This window comes from Bos javanicus, chromosome 1 (genome assembly GCF_032452875.1).
Source record: "Bos javanicus breed banteng chromosome 1, ARS-OSU_banteng_1.0, whole genome shotgun sequence".
Classification (NCBI taxonomy): Eukaryota; Metazoa; Chordata; class Mammalia; order Artiodactyla; family Bovidae; genus Bos; species Bos javanicus.
The window spans coordinates 147941457-147960764 of record NC_083868.1 but is presented as its reverse complement, the minus strand read 5'-3'; the positions used below and the strand labels follow the sequence as shown (position 1 = coordinate 147960764).

Below are 19308 nucleotides of genomic sequence, written 5' to 3'. Positions count from 1 at the left end.
GATCACGTGTGTTGACCGGTGCCTTTCAACTTTTACTTGAAAATATGGCTAATTAGAGAAATGATGACAATTTGAAATGTATTCTGAGGGCTGCCTGTTTATGCCAAATGGTAGAGTGATATGCAAAGCACATTTAATATTTTAATATTAACTTTCACTTAGTAGTTACATTTAAAATTTACTATTACATTTTAATACTGTATTATCTTGATGTTCTCCAGTTCCACTAAGTTTATCAAAATGAATGTAATCTTCCAAAATTTAGATGGAATGAGCGAATCAGTTAATCAGAAAATTCTCCATTGTCGAATGCGTTAGAGTGCGTGCCAGCTTGGTTGATAACTTAAGCTTCAACTGGATGATAGAATTAAGTTTCTCTGGTTGAGATTTAATCTGTGGCATGTGTGATTTTTGCCAGCTGGATAAAACATTATCTAACATGGGGACTCTCAAATGCTATTGTGCTTAAGAATTACCCAGAGAGCTTCTTAAAATGCAAATAGCTAGGGCCCATCCCCAGATATTCTAATCGAATAGGCCTGATTTGGGGCCTGGAATCTGAATTTTAGACAAACTCCCAAGTGATGCAGGCACTGCTTCTCTGCAACATCCTCTTTGAGTAGCAAGGTCCTAAAAGAATTGGAAAAGGTAGTTTCAAAGGAATAGAAGCTGGATGCATGTTTCTTAGTCAAACTTATCATCACTGAACCAACCAGTTTGATGATTATTAAATTAATTCTATTTTAATATGATTTTTCCTAACAGAAACAAAGAACATGAATTCCTATAAAACTTCTTTACAAGACAACTTGGCATTGGCTCTGACTTAAAATTATAATTTTATTGATTCTCCATTTTATTAAATAGATGTTCCTTGAGTTTGCTTTAGCTGGGGGAAATGAATTTTCAGTGCAATTTTACTACCTAACTATTGCCTGCTTGTTGAAGTGTAGAGAAATATTTAAACCAAATGGACAAAAAGAATCATCGCAAAAAAGGAATGAACAGAAGTTACCACTTGTATTAAGATAAACAAACAAAAAGCAAAGTGTATTTGATTAGCATTTGACAAGGTTATTGTGATGATTAATTTTATATGTCAATTTGACTGGGTCATAGAGTGCTCAGATATTGGGTCCAACATTATTCTGGGTGTTTGGGGATGGTGTTTTTGTATGAGATTAACATTTAAATCAGTGGACCAAGTAAAGCAGATTACCCTCCCGCATGTGAGTGGAATAAGTCCAATCAGTTGAAGGCTTGAATGAATAAAAATGTTGAGTTAGGAGGGAATTCCTCTGGCCTGGTGGCATTTTAGCTGGAACATTGGCTTTTCCCTGCCTTTGCACTTGAACTGAAGCCTTGGTGCTTCTGGGTCTCGGGTCTGCTGGCCTCCAGAGTAGAACCACCATCAGCTCTCCTGGTTCTCTGGCTTTGCACTTGGACTGGAAATACATCCCACTGGCTCTCCAGCCTTCTGAGTCCCCCTGAAAATCCTGGACTTGTTCCCCCCATAACTACATGAGCCAATTTCTTATAATTAATGAATAGATTTTTGTCTCTGTCTCTCTGATTGGTTCTGTGTCTCTGGAGAGCCCTGATTAGTACAGTTATATTCTAGTTTTTTCCCTCTCATTTTGTCTTCTCTTTTTAGAATGATATGCCATAATTTTCATTCCCAGGTGGCACAGTGGTAAAGAATCTGCGTGACAATGCAGGAGACACAAGAGATGTGGGTTCAGTCTGATCCCTGGCTTGGGAAGATCCCCTGGAGTAAGAAACGGCAGCCCACTCAAACATTCTTGCCGGGAGAATTCCACGGACAGAGGAGCCAGTGGTTTACAGTCCACGGGGTTGCAAAGTGTTGGGCACGACTGAGCATATGTACAACAAGAAAATAATTTCCATGCTGTTTGTAACGGTAAGGTGCTTGAGGTCCTATTTACTTCTTGTTTCATGCTTCAGCAACTTTTTGTTTATCACAATGTACACAGAGAACAGGAATGAGATAGCAACTCTCACACACTGTAATTAGCATAGCCCAGTACAAATCAGAGCCCAGTGTGTACACTGGGGCATCATACATGCTGTACTGACAACTCCTTTGAGAGTGTGTCAACCCAGGTCATGATATCCTCGATCTCTCATCAAGGCATCAGCAGGACAAGGAAGGGCAGGGAAGGAGCCCTGTCACTGAGCATTCATGCATTTATAGCTAGGTCATGGGCATTCTGTCTATTGTGGTGTTGTATGACCCAAGAGTCACTGTCAGACTCTTCAACAGTCACCCCTTCAACAGGACAAAGACAGGAAGTTTCCATAGCCCACTCTAGTCTTGGGGTACCAACATGCTCCACTTTTAAAGTAAGAGTGCCCTTGAGTGATCCTTAATTAGTTTTCTTGAAAAGAGAATTGGTTAAAAAAATGTGGGCTCACTACAAGCATGGAATATAAACATGTACATGTGTATTTACACAGATTCCTGTATGAGGCACAAATGGGAAAAATAATATTTCCCCTTTTTTGAAAAATACTGACTTCATTAGTAAAACGGAGATGTTTTCTTAGTTGCAAGAAGAAAAATTCTTTCAGTTGAGAATGGAAAAGAATTTACTAAGCTTGAAAAACTAAAAATAATTCCTGGCTGGTCTTATTCCTGTCCTCTGTATTTAAAGGAATTTACTCCTGATACTATTATTACAGGAAATTCCAAAAGCGTGAACATTTTCTGGAATTTTTATAAAAACAAGTGTTTATGTTTTGTTTAATTTAGACATGGAGGAAAACAGTTTTGCTTTGTATGCACTGAGGTGTCTAGTGAAGGCCAGGACAATGTGATTCTGTGTAAAATTTAGATAATGAAAGAATTTAGGAATTCATAGAAGAGTCGTAGAGGAACACACTTAACATAAAATGTCTCTCAAACTCTATTGAGGTCAATGACAACCAATGGTTTTTAACACCAATGCAATGCTCACTTACACTGTCAAGATGGTTGTTATAGGGTATGGAAGTTGGTATCTTTCTCCAAGATGAGCTTTTAGGTCATTATGAAAATGATCAGTGGTTAATAACTATGAACAGATTTGATTCCTATGAGATGTCCAGGTATTTGCTGGCCGCTAAGTAAGTAAAGGGATTGAAAGGTGATGAAATATTCAGATGTCTTAAAAAACATACAGGCCAAAGTTTGGTTAATATTCATGGTCTCAGCCTCTCATTTTATGCATAAATTCTGGAGCTTGGGAGCAACATCTTCAGGTTGTCAATATGGTATATTTGTAGGACAAGGATGAAGATATGGAAAACCTTGACCTTCAGTTTAGTGTTCTTGGACTACAACTCTGAATTTCCAAATTCACCGTGCCCTTCCAAGGTCCTATAAAAATTCCAGCTTGTTTTATAGCTAACATTTTTTACTGCACTGTTAGTGGGTTTCTGGAAAGGAGAGTTATGCAGTGAAGAAAACCGTTTGCATGCCTGCCCATGAGTTCAGTTCTTGAGAGTTTTATACAATTACCACTCAGGGTTATATCAATAACTCACTGAAGAAAGCTGAAAGAAGCTCTGTTCATGGAATAAAGCCATGACATTTGCCTGAATATGTTCCTTAACTCGGTTTTTTACAGTCAACTGAACACATGCGTTTGTTAGAACCTCTGATGCCACAGGTAACTGTATAAAAATCTGATCCAACAACTTTGTCTTCAATGCACATTGGACTGTGCCTTTGTACTGTCAGTCTGCATTAATGTTTTTGCATCAAACAAAAATCATTATTGAGAAATTTGGTATTGCTTTGCTAAAGCGGGTATCTACTGAATATCTCCAATCCAATTCTTTCCTCTAATATGGTAATCTGTTATCTGTATTCAATTATCTGGAAGGTGAAAGTTGTTGGGCTGCCCAGTGGAAAATTTTAAGTCCTTTCACTCTGGGTCTGCTGTCTTTTCAGATCAATCTTTCTGCTAATGACAACCAATACTTTCATATGTGATTACAGGCCTGCTCCATCTTTTCATGAGCCGAGACTCTTTGGAATCATATGTATTGATCTTTTTAATAGAAGTCAGGAAAAATAAAATTACTCTGGCTTCTTGCGGCAAAACGATGATAAATGAGAACTTCGAAACTTATGGGAGAAATTTTTTCTGCCTTGGATTATTTTAATCACTAAAAATGATTGTCTTTTTAATAATATTTGCTTTCCATTATGCACATTTGCAGCAAAGCCAAAAATTGTTTCTGTATTGCTTTATTAAACCACATTGAGGCAGGGGCCTGTGGGTATTCCAGGACCTGCTGGTGACTCAGGTAATAGCGGCCCCAAACAGGAGGCAAAGAGTCAAGCTCCAGAGACTTGAGAGCAATCTCTAGTCGAGTTTCACTAGAGCATTTTTGATAAGAGAACTTGCTGAACTATGGATTTTTTTTTTTACATATGTTTAAAAGCTCATTGTTAATACTATTATCTTAGAAGCAAGATTCTATTCTATTCTTTAAATTAAGTTTTTATTTTGTATTGGGGAATAGGTGGCTCAGAGGGTAAGGAATCCACCTGCAATGTAGGAGACCTGGGTTCAATCCCTGGGTTGAAAAGATCCCCTGGTGGAGGAAATGGCAACCCACTCCAGTATTCCTGCCTGGAAAACTCCATGGCGGGCTATCGCTTGTGGGGTCACAAAGAGTTGTACATGACTGAGCAGCTTTCACTTTCACGGCTGATTAGCAACCTTATGACAGTTTCAGGTGAACAGTGAAGGGACTAAGCCGTACATATACATCTTTCCATTCTTCCTCAACTCCCCTTCCCTCTAGGGTATCAAGATTCTGTTCTTTTATTGCCCATCCTTTTTGATTTCTCTTGGCCAAGACTGATTATTTCCCATGTGGCCTTCCTTTTTTGCTTAAGAGAAAATATATGTAACTCCCTGGCTGTGGTTTTGGCTGCCTCCTCTGTGTGTCTGGAGCTGCTGGTGGTCCGCTGGTGGCAACTGGGAATCGAAGACGTGGGATCACTGTTTATCATCTTTTCTTCAAAACCTAAAACTACAGGACTCATGTTGGGTCTCGTTTTGGAAGCCCAGCTTTGTGTTTTATATTTGCAACAACTTTGTGGTTCCCCAGCTGAAGACATGATTCTTTTTTTGGCTTTGGGGGAACATGTGGCCAACACAGAAGATCAAAGAGAGTCATCGCCACTGCTAAAGAGACCAGATTTCTGTCGGTTTGAAGAAATGGGTGAGGACAAAAACACTGCAGATGTCAGAGCGAAGTACGGATTTGGTTTGCTTTGTTTGGCTCTTCTGCATACTCAGTCTCTCAGTCATGTCCGACTCTTTGTGACCCCGTGGACTGTAGCCTGCTGGGCTCCTCTGTCCATGGGATTTCCCAGGCAAGAATACTGGAGTGGGTTGCCATTTCCCCTTCCAGGGGATCCTCCTGACCCAGGGATCAAATATGCGTCTCCTGCATTGGTAGGCAGATTTTTTTTTTACCCCTGAGCTACCTGGAAAGTCCTGTTTGGCTCTTGAAGACTGATGTGTAAGAAGGAAAACTTGTCCTATTGGGAAGCCATGTAAATAGCATTCCTGGTTCAATGACTTTTTATCTGATGAAGACATGAATCAGTCTCTCTGTCTCTCTCTCACCCTTTTGTTCTTTTTCTATATCTCTCTGTCTCCCTTCTACCCAAACATGACAAAAAGAAAGATCTCACTTAGGAAACAAATTTTGTTTACCAAGCTTGCCATGTAATTTCATGTAATCCAGTTCTATGGAGACTTTGTGAGAGCGTCCCATGGGCCAGACAATGAGAATATAGGATGAAATGGAAGAGATGGCTTTCCAGACTGTGTGTAGAGAGTGGAAGGGGATACAAGGAAAATGACCACCAAACTTCACTACAAGCTTGAGGAGTGTTGCCACCCTTCAAGTACAGAGTGACTCTGGAGGATAGACTGAGTCAGACCTGGAGGTTCATGGATGGCTACCTTTAGAGAGAGTAGGAATAAACCGAATGGAAATCGGAGGCCATGGGTGGAGAAACAATATTCTGGGCTGAGGAGACTGCTCCTGTGAAAGCTGGAATTTGAGGGGGTGTGGCCTTTGTGAGGAACTGAAGCTATCCCTGCCTCGCTTCAGTACAGAAAGGGCCAGAGATATGGGTCCCTCTTTCCTAATGTCACCTGGGTGTACCTGTGGTCTCTGAGTTGAAATATACTCACGCTTGGAGATCTTTTTTCCTTTCTCTGGCTGCATAGCATGTGGCCTCTTAGCTCCCTGACCAGGGATTGAACCTGCACCCTTTACATTGGAAGCGTGTAGTCTTAACCCCTGGACCACTGAGGAAGTCCCACACTCGGAGATCTTGAAGACTCTAAGGCACATTTTGCATTATCAGCTGCTGGAGTCATGTGTGGTGCTGCCTTTGTTTAGACTAATTCAACTTTGGCCACTTTGCTATCTTTGACCAAAAGGCAGTGTTTGTATAATTGCTTGAATGTATCTAGAATTTTGGCCTCAGTTTAGAAAAATTAGTGGAAAATATTGGAACCCAAATGCCTGTTATATCTGTGATGAAAAGTGTATGACTTTTAAAAAGTCATAAAATGGGAGAAAAAATGGAAAATTTTGTAGTGAATTAGCTTTAGGCATACATTAGTTTGAAGCTTGCAAATTGTGTATTCATGTGTGAAAAGCAAACAAAATATTAAGAGGCATGCTTGAAATACTAGAAACAAACCTACAAAGAGTATGAGCATGTCTAAAGGTGAGGTATAATTAAGGACTTTTTAATTTCTCCCTCTCTCTGAGTCCTCTCATCAGATATATCATATATATATATATATATATAAACAGATGTTTATTTTGTATGAAAGTCTTAATTTTTTTCTCTTGAGGAGTTTGTTAAAGATAGTTAGAAATCACAGATTCAAAATTTAGTCGCTTACATGATATCAGTTCTCAGTTCTGTGCATTAGCTAGAATAATGGAAATGTGAAATGAAAAGCAATCACAAACATCTGTTTGAATCTGTCTCGTTGAGCACTTCAGCAGATATCGTTAACGTCAGATTAGATCTTGTTATTAAGAGGTGAAAACAGCTCTTGATAACAGTAAACACTGCAGAACTTGACAACAATTTGGAGAAATGCAAATAGATTGATAGCAAAATATGAGTAACTATAGAAACATAAAGTTAGGAAAAGAATGGTATCTTTAATTTCACTGATTCAGAAGATGTATTGAACTGAATTCTGTAAGCAAAATTTGTCACATAGTTACTCAAAGAGTCCTGGAGAAATTCTGGGCCTTGGTTGCATGCTCAACGGACCATGGAAGGTTTAAATACCTGTAAATATAAGGCATCCACTGACAACCAGAGCTTTGAGCATCTGACTCTTCTACATGCAAACCTTATATTACAGCTTCTAGAGGCTTCAGTTCAAGCCAGACTGTGACTTGATTCTCTACAAGTCATGGTGGTTGCATTAAGAAGCTTCCAGAATCTTGGATAATTTAAAAGTCTTTTGTAGGCTGAAGAGTCAGCAGGTAGAATATGGACTCTATGCTACCAAGCTTTTAGGTTCATAATTAACAAGCTAAAATATGCAAAAGGAAAAGTATCTTCTCTTTCTGCCATCTAATATTTATTAGAGAATTTTCTAACTCCCCACCCCCCAGTGAATTCTGCCTGTAATTTATTTCCAGTTCGTCCTTCTTTTTGCTTCATCTATGGAAAACACTGAGGGTTTCTATTGTCGTTTCAGTTGCAGTTCCACCAATACCCTGTCTAGCTTAAAATGACCTTGAATTTTCCATGACTCAAACCTGCAGAAAAACACTGTTGATCATTTTCATTGGCTAGTTTTATCCACTGCCTCGAACTGTTACTTTGCCTTACAACCACCTGTCAGTCTTTTTTTTTTATATCTTGTATATAATTTTTATTTTATTTTAAAATTGATGTACAGTTGATTTACAATGTTGTGTTAGTTTAAGGTGTACAGCAGTGATTCAATTACATGTATATACACACATTCTTTTTCAATATAGATTATTGCAAGATATTGAATATAGTTCCCTCTGTTGTTTATCTATTTTATATACAGTAATTTGTATCTGCTGATCTCAAACTCCTAATTTATCCCTCCCCTTCCTTTCCCCTTTGGTGGCTTGCTATGTCTGTGAATCTGTTTCAGTTTTGTCATTAAGTTTATTTGGGTCATATTTTAGATTCTACGTATAAGGGATATTATACGGTATTTGTTGTCTGACTTACTGCACTTAGTGTGATAACCTCTAGGTCCATCCATGTTGTTGCAGATGGCATTTCATTATTTTTGATGGCCGACTAACATTCCTTTGTACATACATACCACATTTTCTTTTTGTTTGCCTGTCAATGGACATTTAGGTTGCTTCCATATCTTGGTTATTGCAAACAGTGCTACAATGAACACTGGGGTGTGTGTATTTTTTCAAATTAGAGTTTTCATCTTTTCTGGCTATATGCCCTGGAGTGGGATGGTTGGATCATACGGAAACTTTATTTTTGTTTTTTTTTTTTAGGAACTTCCATACTTTTTTCCATATCACATGAGTTTACATTCCAAACAACAGTATGCTGCTGCTACTGCTGCTAGGTCGCTTCAGTCGTGTCCGACTCTGTGCGACCCCAGAGACGGCAGCCCACCAGGCTCCCCCGTCCCCAGGATTCTCCAGGCAAGAACATCGGAGTGGGTTGCCATCTCCTTCTCCAAGGCATGAAAGTGAAAAGTGAAAGTGAAATCACTCAGTCGTGTCCGACTCGTAGCGACCCCATGGACTGCAGCCCACCAGGTTCCACTGTCCATGGGATTTTCCAGGCAAGAGTACTGGAGTGGGCACCATTTCCTTCTCCAAACAACAGTATAGGAGTATTCTCTTTTCTCCACACCCTCTCCAGCATTTATTGTTTGTGGACTTTTTGATGATGGCCATTCTGATCAGTGTGATGTGGTAGTTTTGATTAACATTTCTGTAATGATTAGTCATGTTGAACATCTTTTCATGTGCCTATTGGCCATCTGTATGTCTTCTTTGGAGAAATGTCTACTGAGGTTTTCTGCCAATTTTTTTTTTTTTTGATGGAGTTGTTTCTTTTTCTGTTATCAAGTTGTATGAGCTGTTTGAATATTTTGGAAATTAAGCCTTGGTAGGTCACGTGGTTTGCAAATATTTTTCTCCCAGTCTGCAGGTTGTCTTTTCATTTTGTTTATGGTTTCCTTTGCTGTGCAAAACCTTATGAAGGCGATGGCATCCCACTCCAGTACTCTTGCCTGGAAAATCCCATGGATGGAGGAGCCTGGTAGGCTGCAGTCCATGGGGTCACTAGGAGTCGGACACAACTGAGCGACTTCACTTTCACTCTTCACTTTCATGCATTGGAGAAGGAAATGGCAACCCACTCCAGTATTCTTGCCTGGAGAATCCCAGGGACGGGCGAGCCTTGTGGGCTGCCGTCTATGGGGTCACACAGAGTCGGACACGACCAAAGCGACTTAGCAGCAGCAGCATTTATTTTTGCTTTTATTTGTATTGCCTTGGGAAACTGCTTGTCAGTTTTTTGACATCTCAGGTTTTCCTGCATTCCCTGAGGATTGTGGCGATTAAGCTACTGATCATAGTCCTGTAGGGGTTTTCTAAGTGTTTTCTCAGGGAGACTCTTAAAAGCTGTTGTATGTTCAAGCATTCACCCAGACAGCTCTCTGAATTCTGCAGGGAAAGATTCCCACCAGTGTGTGTGTGTGATGAGGGCATTGCACGGCCACCTTGTGAAAACCTGTTGGCTCTTGACTCAGTTCAGTTCAGTTCAGTTCAGTTGCTCAGTCGTGTCTGACTCTCTGTGACCCTATGGACTGCAGCACGCCAGGTCTCCCTGTCCATCACCAACTCCCAGAGTTTGCTCAAACTCATGAGTTGGTGATGCCATCCAACCATCTCATCCTCTGTCATCTTTTTCTCCTCCCGCCTTCAATCTTTCCCAGCAGCAGGGTCTTTTCAAATGAGTCAGTCCTTCCCATCAGGTGGCCAAAGTATTGGAATTTCAGCTTCAACATCATCCTTCCAATGAATATTCAGGACTGATTTCCTTTAGGATGGACTGGTTGGATCTCCTTGCAGTCCAAGGGACTCTCAAGAGTCTTTTCCAACACCACAGTTCAAAAGCATCAACTCTTCAGCACTCAGCTTTCTTTATAGTCCAACTTGCACATCCATACATGACTACTGGAAAAACCATAGCCTTGACTAGGTGGACCTTTGTTGGCAAAGTAATGTCTCTGCTTTTTAATATACCATCTAGGTTGGTTGTAACTTTTCTTCCAATGAGTAAGCATCTTTTAATTTCATGGCTGCAATCACCATCTGCAGTGATTTTGGAGCCCCCCCCAAATAACATCTGTTATTGTTTCCCCATCTATTTGCCATGAAGTGATGGGACCAGATACTATGATCTTAGTTTTCTGAATGTTTAGTTTTAAGTCAACTTTTTCACTCTCCTCTTTCACTTTCATCAAGAGGCTCTTTAGTTCTTCTTCACTTTCTGCCATAAGTGTGGTGCCATCTGCATATCTGAGGATATTGATATTTTTCCCGGCAATCTTGATTCCAGCTTGTGCTTCACCCAGCCCAGCATTTCTCACGATGTACTCTGTGTATAAGTTAAATAAGCAGGTTGACAATATTCAGCCTTGACATACTTCTTTCCCTATTTGGAACCAGTCCAAATAGGAACCAGTTGTTCCATGTCCAGTTCTAACTTGCTTCCTGACTTGCATACAGATTTCCCAAGAGGCAAGTCAGGTGGTCTGGTATTCCCATCTCTTAAAGGATTTTCCACAGTTTGTTGTGATCCACACAGTCAAAGGCTTTGGCATAGTCAACAAGGCAGAAATAGATGTTTTTCTGGAACTCTGCTGCTTTTCGATAATCCAACGGATATTGGCAATTTGATCTCTGGTTCCTCTGCCTTGGGTGTAATGTGTGTGTACTAAGTTGGTTCAGTCATGTCCAGCTCTTTGTGACCCTATGAACCGGAGTCCACAAGGTTCCTCTGGCCATGAAGTTTCTCAGGCAAGAATACTGGAGTGAGTTGCCATGCCCGCCTTCAGGGGATCTTCCAGACCCAGGGACTGAACCCACATCTCCTGAGGCTCCTGCATTGTAGGCAGATTCTTTACCACTGAGCCACTGGGAAGCCGGTGGATGTAACATGTACCTTAAATTGGTAACCTAGTTCTTTCCTTCAGATTCAAAGCCATTCCTGCTGTGTAAACTATATATAGTCCCTCTGGTAACACTCGTTAGTCAGCCCAGTAAAGCAGTTTAAAGACTGCTAAATGAAGACATTGTTAGTACTGTTAGTCGCTCAGTCGTGACCAACTCTTTGTGACCCCAAGGACTGTAGCCTGCCAGTGTCCTCTGTCCATGGGATTTTCCAGGCAAGAATACTGGAGTGGGTTAAGATGTTGTTAAATGAAGTATCCTTGGCTCCAGCTCATTGCTGAGTTACTCTGAGATGAACAGATGAGCACATAGCTTCTAAGAAGCCTGTTGATCCTAATTTCTGAAATCAAAGAGCCCAGGGTTTTATTTAGAATAACCGAACTAAAATTAGGAGAAGGCAATGGCAACACACTCCAGTACACTTGCCTGGAAAATCCCATGGATGGAGGAGCCTGGTAGGCTGCAGTCCATGGGGTTGCTAAGTGTCAGACATGACTGAGCGACTTCACTTTCACTTTTTATTTTCATGCATTGGAGAAGGAAATGGCAACCCACTCCAGTGTTCTTGCCTGGAGAATCCCAGGGACTGGGGAGCCTGGTGGGCTGCCATCTATGAGGTTGCACAGAGTCGGACACAACTGAAGTGACTTAGCAGCAGCAGCAGCAGCAGCAGCTGCAGCAAACTAAAATTACCCCATGTATTGACAACAGGAAGTACAAGGGACCTTATCATTGAAAGCATTTCTGAGTCATAGGAGTCAGGCTAGGCAATATTTGTATTAGGGTTTTAAGAATTCAAAGCCCCCTTTAAATGAATTAATTCTTTGATTTGCTTGCTCATTCTTTTCAAAGTGCTCCTGAGAACCAATGAGGTGCCAGGTGCTGATACAGGCACTGGAGCTCCAAAGGGAGAACAGAGTCCAGTGGAGGACCTAGGTTCTCAGGCAGGATGACAATTGATCTCCAAGGCTATGAAGGAGCAAAGCTTCAGTGTTGGGGGAGAAGGGAGGGACCCTAATTCTGCCTCATGGCTGATGTAACTGCGTGGATGTTATTTTTCCTCAAGGGTTACAGAGCAGGGAAAGCTAGGTACACAGAGGTGTTGCTTTTTGAGTTGAACTTTTCGAACTGAGGAGTTTTCCAGAGGAGTGTGGTTCTTTGCTGATTAAGGTTTCTGAAGACCTAGAGAGTGATGGAGGTTTGAAGCCTTGCTTGGAACAGTGTATTTTCTTTTTTTAAAAATATTTTCGACAAATATCATATTAATGTATATGTAATATGTAGAATCTATAAAAATGGTACAGATAAACCTATTTGCAAAGCAGATATAGAGACACAGCCAAAGAAAACTAATGTATAGACACAGGGGTGAGGGGGGAGGGGGATGGGATGAATTGGGAGATTGAGGATGACATATATACACTACAGTGTGTAAAATAGGTGAGTAATGGGAACCTGCTGTACTGCACAGGGACCTCTACTCAGTGCTCAGTGGTGACCTAAATGGGAGGGAAATCCTAAAAAGAAGCGATACATGTTAACATATAGCTGGTTCAATTTTCTGTACAGCAGAAACTAACACAACATTGCAAAGCAACTAAACTCCAACAAAACTGAAAAAAATCAATAAGTAAAAAATTAAAAATTAATTTTATGGGGGCATAGAGCAGTGTATTTTCATATGTGTTATTTATAGGAAGAAAGAACACTTTTCCCCCTAAAAGGTCTATGGTTGTTCAATATTTGCTATTTGTATTACTGCTTGGTTTCCACATTTTAAAACTCTGAGCCATGTTTTACATGTTTTAAAATTCAGGTCAGTGGAAAAGTAAGATTCATTTAACACAACTTTTCAAGAGTCCACTTAATTTGTACATTGAGATTAGTTTCTGTCACGTCTCTTTAAGCATACAAAGATAGCTTAGTCTCTGTGGTTCATTCTAGGTATTCTTAATATGAAAATTATTTGAAGTTGTTATGTTTTTTCTCCCTCAGTGGCAATTAGTCGCCTATAGATGTTTGGACTTTACATGCTTAGACATGGATGTGCTAAGGAGTTACCACTGTTCTCATTCCTGGATCTGGGATAACAGGCAGAATTTTTTAAAGTGCAAATTAAATGCTTGACAGCTGGCAAAAGAGGAACGAAGAGAATTTATTTCCCTCTGGGATTTGACAACTGTTAATTCTTCATGGACTTGGCTTCTGCCAAACATATACCGTACTTTAGTCTGATAGGAAATTCATATTGTTAAACTCTATGTGAACTCAAGGTATTAATGTAGAGTGCTTACTAGCAAAAATGACTTGCAAATGTCAGATAAAATTAAATAACATGGCTTAATAAAATAAGCTTGTTTCCGAAAATCTGTTTTTCATATTTGTGAAAGAATTATCTGTCCTGTTATTTAAACCAAGATATTGCCAGGACAGGGAAAAGAGACACTCTTTTATCAATTATCAAGGGAACCATTGATTTCACAAAGCCAATTAAACTATTTCTGGAGGAACAAGTAAATATTAGTTTTAGAAGCATTTCTTTTTGAAAGAGACTGGTGATGAGGATAAGAGTGCTGAATAAAAATAAGACATCCTATTCATTGCTTGAGGCTCAGCGAATGGCTGGTTCTCAGATTTGTTACTTTAATTGACTTAAATAATAAGGGCAGTTAGCTTTTACTAAGACATAGACATAAAATTGGATGGATTTTATGGTCTTTCCAAAAGAACTTTGACTTGAGCAAATGTCCCATGGTTTCACTAAATATTTTGTGAGCAAAGAAGTTACCATCCAAAAAGCAAGTCTGAACCCAAGGTGCTCTCTAGGGACGCCATTCAGGGGTCCCCTTCGTGGGCTGTGGTGCTTGCTGGAATCAAGTGTGAATAAACATTTGTCTGGCTCAGTGACCTGAAGCAAAACAGAAAGAGGGAGCTGGAGGAGCCTGGCAACTAGCAACATGGGCTGCTTCCAGAGCATGTGGCCTCCTGATTGGAGGACTTTTGGAGGAAAGCCTGTTTGATTACTTTGCGGTAGAAGAGAGTGGGGGCAGTTAATGGGAATAATATTCTTAGGTGAAGCTGACTTCATCTGTGATGCTCCTAGTATAGGATGGGTCTCTGGTGGTTCATTAACTATGATGGATCTGGAATCTCCTGGATCTCTGTTCAGAGCCAACTCCTTCAGAATAAAACAGAATTAGAATTGTGACTGTGGGTCAAGGTCAAGGTCCATCTTCTTGGAGGATATGACATCAGCCTTGGGACAACGACTGTCCTAACAAAAACCTTTTCAATAATCTTTTATGGTTCTGTCAGCTGTGCATGACCTCACAGCTCTCCTCCATCCTGGGGATAATGAATTCCGTAAATCTACTCAACAAATGAACAAAATCATCCCTGATCTTATCTATTTGAATTTTCAGATGGTCTCTTTTATGTTTCTCTTCTTCATGTTAATGAGATGCTACCAAGTTACAGTTCCCCAGAATTTGATAAAGAGCCAAGTAGTTGGGAATTGAGCAGCAAACATGGATATAATTCAAGAAGTTTCTATGTTTCCCCTCTGCAGACATTAGCTACCCATCAATCTGTTGGTAGGTGGATGGTTGAAGCTCAGTTGCTGTTCATTCAGCGTCTTTCTCCCTTTTCTTAAGGTTTTATCCTCATCATGAGGGCTTAGGGAGAGCCAAGATACCATGGCCAATAGGCAAGTGTCATTTGTCAGGAGTTTGATACTACATCAGCTCAATGAGCTTCCCCGGTTGCCCAGTCAGTAAAGAATCTGCCTGCAATGCATGAGACACAGGTTCAATCCCTGGATTGGGAAGATCCCCTGGAGAAGGGAATGGCTACCCACTCCAGTATTCTTGCCTGGAGAATCCCATGAACAGAGGAGTGGACAGAGGAGCCTTTCGGGCTACAGTCCATGGGGTCAGACACGACTGAGCGACTAACACACACACAGCTCCCTCTGGCCCGCTAGGCTGGCTCAGACGCTGCGTTCACCCTTTACTCATCAGGCGGAAGTCCCATCAGACTTGTGTGGTGTTTGGGCACTGGGGATCAGAGATCTGTACACAGACCATGCAGATTGCTGTCTTGAGTTGGGCATGAGAAAACATTGAAGTCTTGCTTCCTTTCCATAAACTCTGCCTAGGAAGGGGCCTCTTGTATTCTCTGGACCTAACCTAGGTTCTTCTGTGAACCTCTAGGTCTTTGACTTGGAGTCAAGACAAAGAGCTTCAGGAGCCCCGTCGATGTCTCAACTCTTTTCTTCATCTTTAAGTCAGTATTCCCTCTTCCCAGCCCAGAGGTGCTTTCTCTTATTTGGGAAAGGGTGTTCTAGCTTAGCATTTTTTCTTGTCTCTGCATTACTGCATAAACTTTAGGTCTTAAACTTTTTTTATGTATAATGATAGACAGGAATCATAAAATAGATATACACCTGACAAATGGGTATATGACTTATTATTAATAGTAATAATAATGAGTTTGCTATTAATTCAAAACACACACAATGGCTCTGCATCTTTTAAAAGGACACATGTATATTCAAGGTTAAGCCAACTCTTCAGAGTAGATTATATCTACATGGAATTAGGGAATGGAGTGAGGGTGATGGATTAAGGGAAGAGATAAACCCAAGAGGGGCTTTGCCTGAACTGATGCTGGTGATAAAAGGCTCCCAACAGGGGAGGATGTGATTACTGATTTTTATGCCTGGGACCCAGGTGGCGCTAGTGGTAAAGAACCCACTTGCCAATGCAGGAGACATAAGAGACGTGGGTTCCATCCCCTGGAAGAGGGCTCGGAAAGCCACTCCTGTATTCTTGCCTTGAGAGTCCCATGGACAGAGGAGACTGGCAAGCTGCGCTCCATGGGGTCGCAGAGTCGGATACAACGGAAACAACCGAGCACGCGTGCGGCCTGGGACCCATTACAACAGACCAACCTGCCTTTATTTCCTGAAGCGTTTAGGACACAGGCAGTGCAAGCTCGCAAGTGTGGCCTCTGGAAAAACATAGGCTGTAGATTCTGATTAAGGAAGTTCAGTTCAGTTCAGTCGCTCAGTGGTGTCTGACTCTTTGTGACCCCATGGACTGCAGCAGGCCAGGCTTCCCTGCCCATCACCAACTCCGGAGTTTACTCAAACTCATGTCCATCAAGTCAGTGATGCCATCCAACCATCTCTTCTTCTGTCGCCCCCTTCTCCTCCCACCTTCAACCTTTCCCAGCATCAGGGTCTTTTCCAATGAGTCGGTTCTTTGCATCAGGCAGCCAAAGTACTGGAGTTTTAGCTTCAGCATCAGACCTTCCAATGAATATTCAGGACTGATTTCCTTTAGGAAAGCCATGTTCAAAGTCATATTTAAAAAGCTTTTTTTTTTTTTTCCTTCTTATGTTGCTGACTCAATGGCTGCTTCTTACTGACTCTGAGTTGGGAAAGGCCAGGGAGCATTGCCATGGGTTCAAGGAAACACAACAGAAGCCCCCAGTTAATGTGGGAAGTTTGACTCCACCGCATCTCTCTCCTTAGTGCAAATAAGATTTCCTTGTCATCCTCTTGTCCTCGTCTTTCCTTTGAGACCAAGCCATTGCTTTCATGGTTTGGGCAATTGGAGTTCTAGCCTAGGACCTCCTGCAGCAGAAGGGGTTAACCGAGTCTCCCCTTTTCCTCTGCTGGGAGGTTCTCTGAGCAGTGGGGACACATACTTACAGAGCAAAGGAGTCTATTCTAGGAGTGACACACCAATTTGACATTTTTCATTAATTCCTGGAGTAGATCATTTCATGGAATCTTATGAATGACACATTCCAAACCTTTTGCCAGCATCCCTGCGTCTATCTGCGATCCTGGATTAACTCCCTCCTCATAGAGGTAAGAGATTTAGTGAGCAGAAAACATCACACAGCACCCATGTCAGTCATTAAGCAGGGAGCCAAAAGCTGTGCACCCTCCTTTCTGCAAAAGTGCTGTACCTCAGGATGGGTATTCTCACTTCTATCCAAGGCTGGGCAAGAGAGATGACTGCTGGGGAGTTCTGGCTTCCAGGTTCAGCCCCCTCACGCATGGTCCAAGACTCTGCTCAGTGGGTGGAAGCCCCCTTTCAGCCCCACACAGCTGACCCACTTCCCCTCTAGCGCCATCCACCCTACTGTTGGGAGGATGTTGCCTCAAACGGTGCTTTCATGTCTAACTGTCCTCAAAGCCACAGGGGCAGGAAGTTGCTGCATCTTGCGTTTCTGATCTCCATCAGTGGTGCGTGTGTGCATGCATACTCAGTCATGTCTGACTCTTGCCCAACCAGGATCCTCTGGACATGGGATTATCCAGGCAAGAACACGAGAGTGGGTTACCATTTCCTTCTCCAGGGGATCTTCCCGACAGAGGAATCGAACCCACGTCTCTTGCATCTCCTGCATTGGCAGGCAGGTTCTTTACCACTGCGCCACCTGGGAAGCCCATACCTCCCTTTCATCTTGTCAGAGGGAGGGAGGGCTTAATAATATCTGTGGATGGTGAGCAGCTTTCCCCTTCTGTCCAGCTTTCCATACCCATCAGGCTCCCAAACAGTCTCTCTGTCCTTTTGGTTTCTTTGATGTTCCATCTGGATGTCCTTCCAGATGACTTTCTTTTCACCTAGGGCGGGCACTGAAACTGAGCGGAGAGACTCGTGCAAACTTCTGGAATTCTCTGTGTCAGTAAAATACTCGGGCCAGAAACCCAGGACTTTGCATCCATCTCCGCCCTCCACACTTCCCGTCTCTTCCCCACCCTGCATGCGGTCACACATCCATCCATTACCTGGTCTTGCGGATCCTGTCTCGTGATCACTCTCACAGCTCCCGTTCCTTGTCCTGACTCATCAAGCCTCTCCCCTCTCCAGCCACAATCAGTCCTGTCCCCATCATCTCTTTTCATCCTGCTTCCGGAGTGATCTTTAAAAACCCAACCCTTGATTCTCTACTTGTGGCCGCTTAGTGGCTTCCTTTTGCCTTTAGAGTAAGCCAACAGCACGGCGCATTAGGTCCTGATTGTCCGATCTGGTTCTTGCTGACCCCGCATCTTCTACCAGCACTCTCCCCCAGGTCCTTCCATCTTCATTTCTCAGGGTTCCTTGAAAATGCTGCAGGGTTACTTTTTGGCCCTGATTTGTGCTGTTTGTCCTGAATGCAGTGATTCTTTTCTCTTTGCCTCGTTCACACCCACCCATCCCATCTCAGCATCACTCCCTGGGCCAGGTTGGTCCCCATAATGCATCACACTGCCCTGTGCTTCTGCTTTGCATCTATTTCATAATTCATGATTACTTTGCTTCTGCCGCCTTTCCATTTAGACCAAGGGTCCACAACCTCCAGGATCTAATGCCTGATGATCTGAGGTGGAGGTGATGTAATAATCATAATAGAAATAAAGTGCACAATAAAAGCAATGCACTTGAATCACCCTGAAACCTTCCCCCTGCCCCAGGTCCATGGAAAAATCATCTTCTATGGAACCAGTCCTTGGCGGCCCAAGGGTTGTGGACCACTGCTTTAGACCATCAGTTACACAGGGGAAGTGAGCAGGTTATTTCACTTCCCACTGTACACCCCGTGATATTTGGGAGCTAGAAGTGCCTCCGTAAATATTCACTGACCCGATGATTTTCCTAAGTTGTTGTTCAGTCACTAATTTGTGTCCGACTCTGCGACCCTGTGGACTGCAGCATGCCAGACTCCTCTGTCCTTTACTAGCTCTTGGAGTTTGCTCAAGTTCATGTCCATTGAGTTAGGGATGCTATATAACCGTCTCATCCTCTGCCTCCCACTTCTCCTTTTGCCTTCAATCTTTCCCAGCATCAGGGTTCCTAAATTGCTGAATTGCTAATCCAGATTAACTATGCTAAGAAAATTCACCTTTGAAAACATGACTACAATGTGCTCAGGTTTCTTCCTTACTCCTGGCCCGTGCTTACAAATACTACATTCTGGATGAACAAAGACTTTTTCTAGCTCAGCCCAGGACTGTCTAGTGTTTGTGTTCCAACGATTTCC

At 42.0% G+C, this 19308-nt stretch overlaps 1 long non-coding RNA gene across 2 annotated transcripts in view; it reads left to right on the top strand.

Moving 5' to 3' along the window:
• Positions 1–1561: 1561 nt before the first annotated feature.
• LOC133251695 (uncharacterized) overlaps positions 1562–19308 on the top strand; it is a 128464-nt gene continuing 110717 nt past the window's right edge. Inside the window, exon 1 of one of the 2 annotated variants that reach the window (XR_009737742.1) lies at positions 1562–1921. This is a non-coding gene — a long non-coding RNA (uncharacterized LOC133251695). The remainder of the gene's footprint in view (positions 1922–19308) is intronic. The other variant, XR_009737744.1, reaches the window with a different exon arrangement.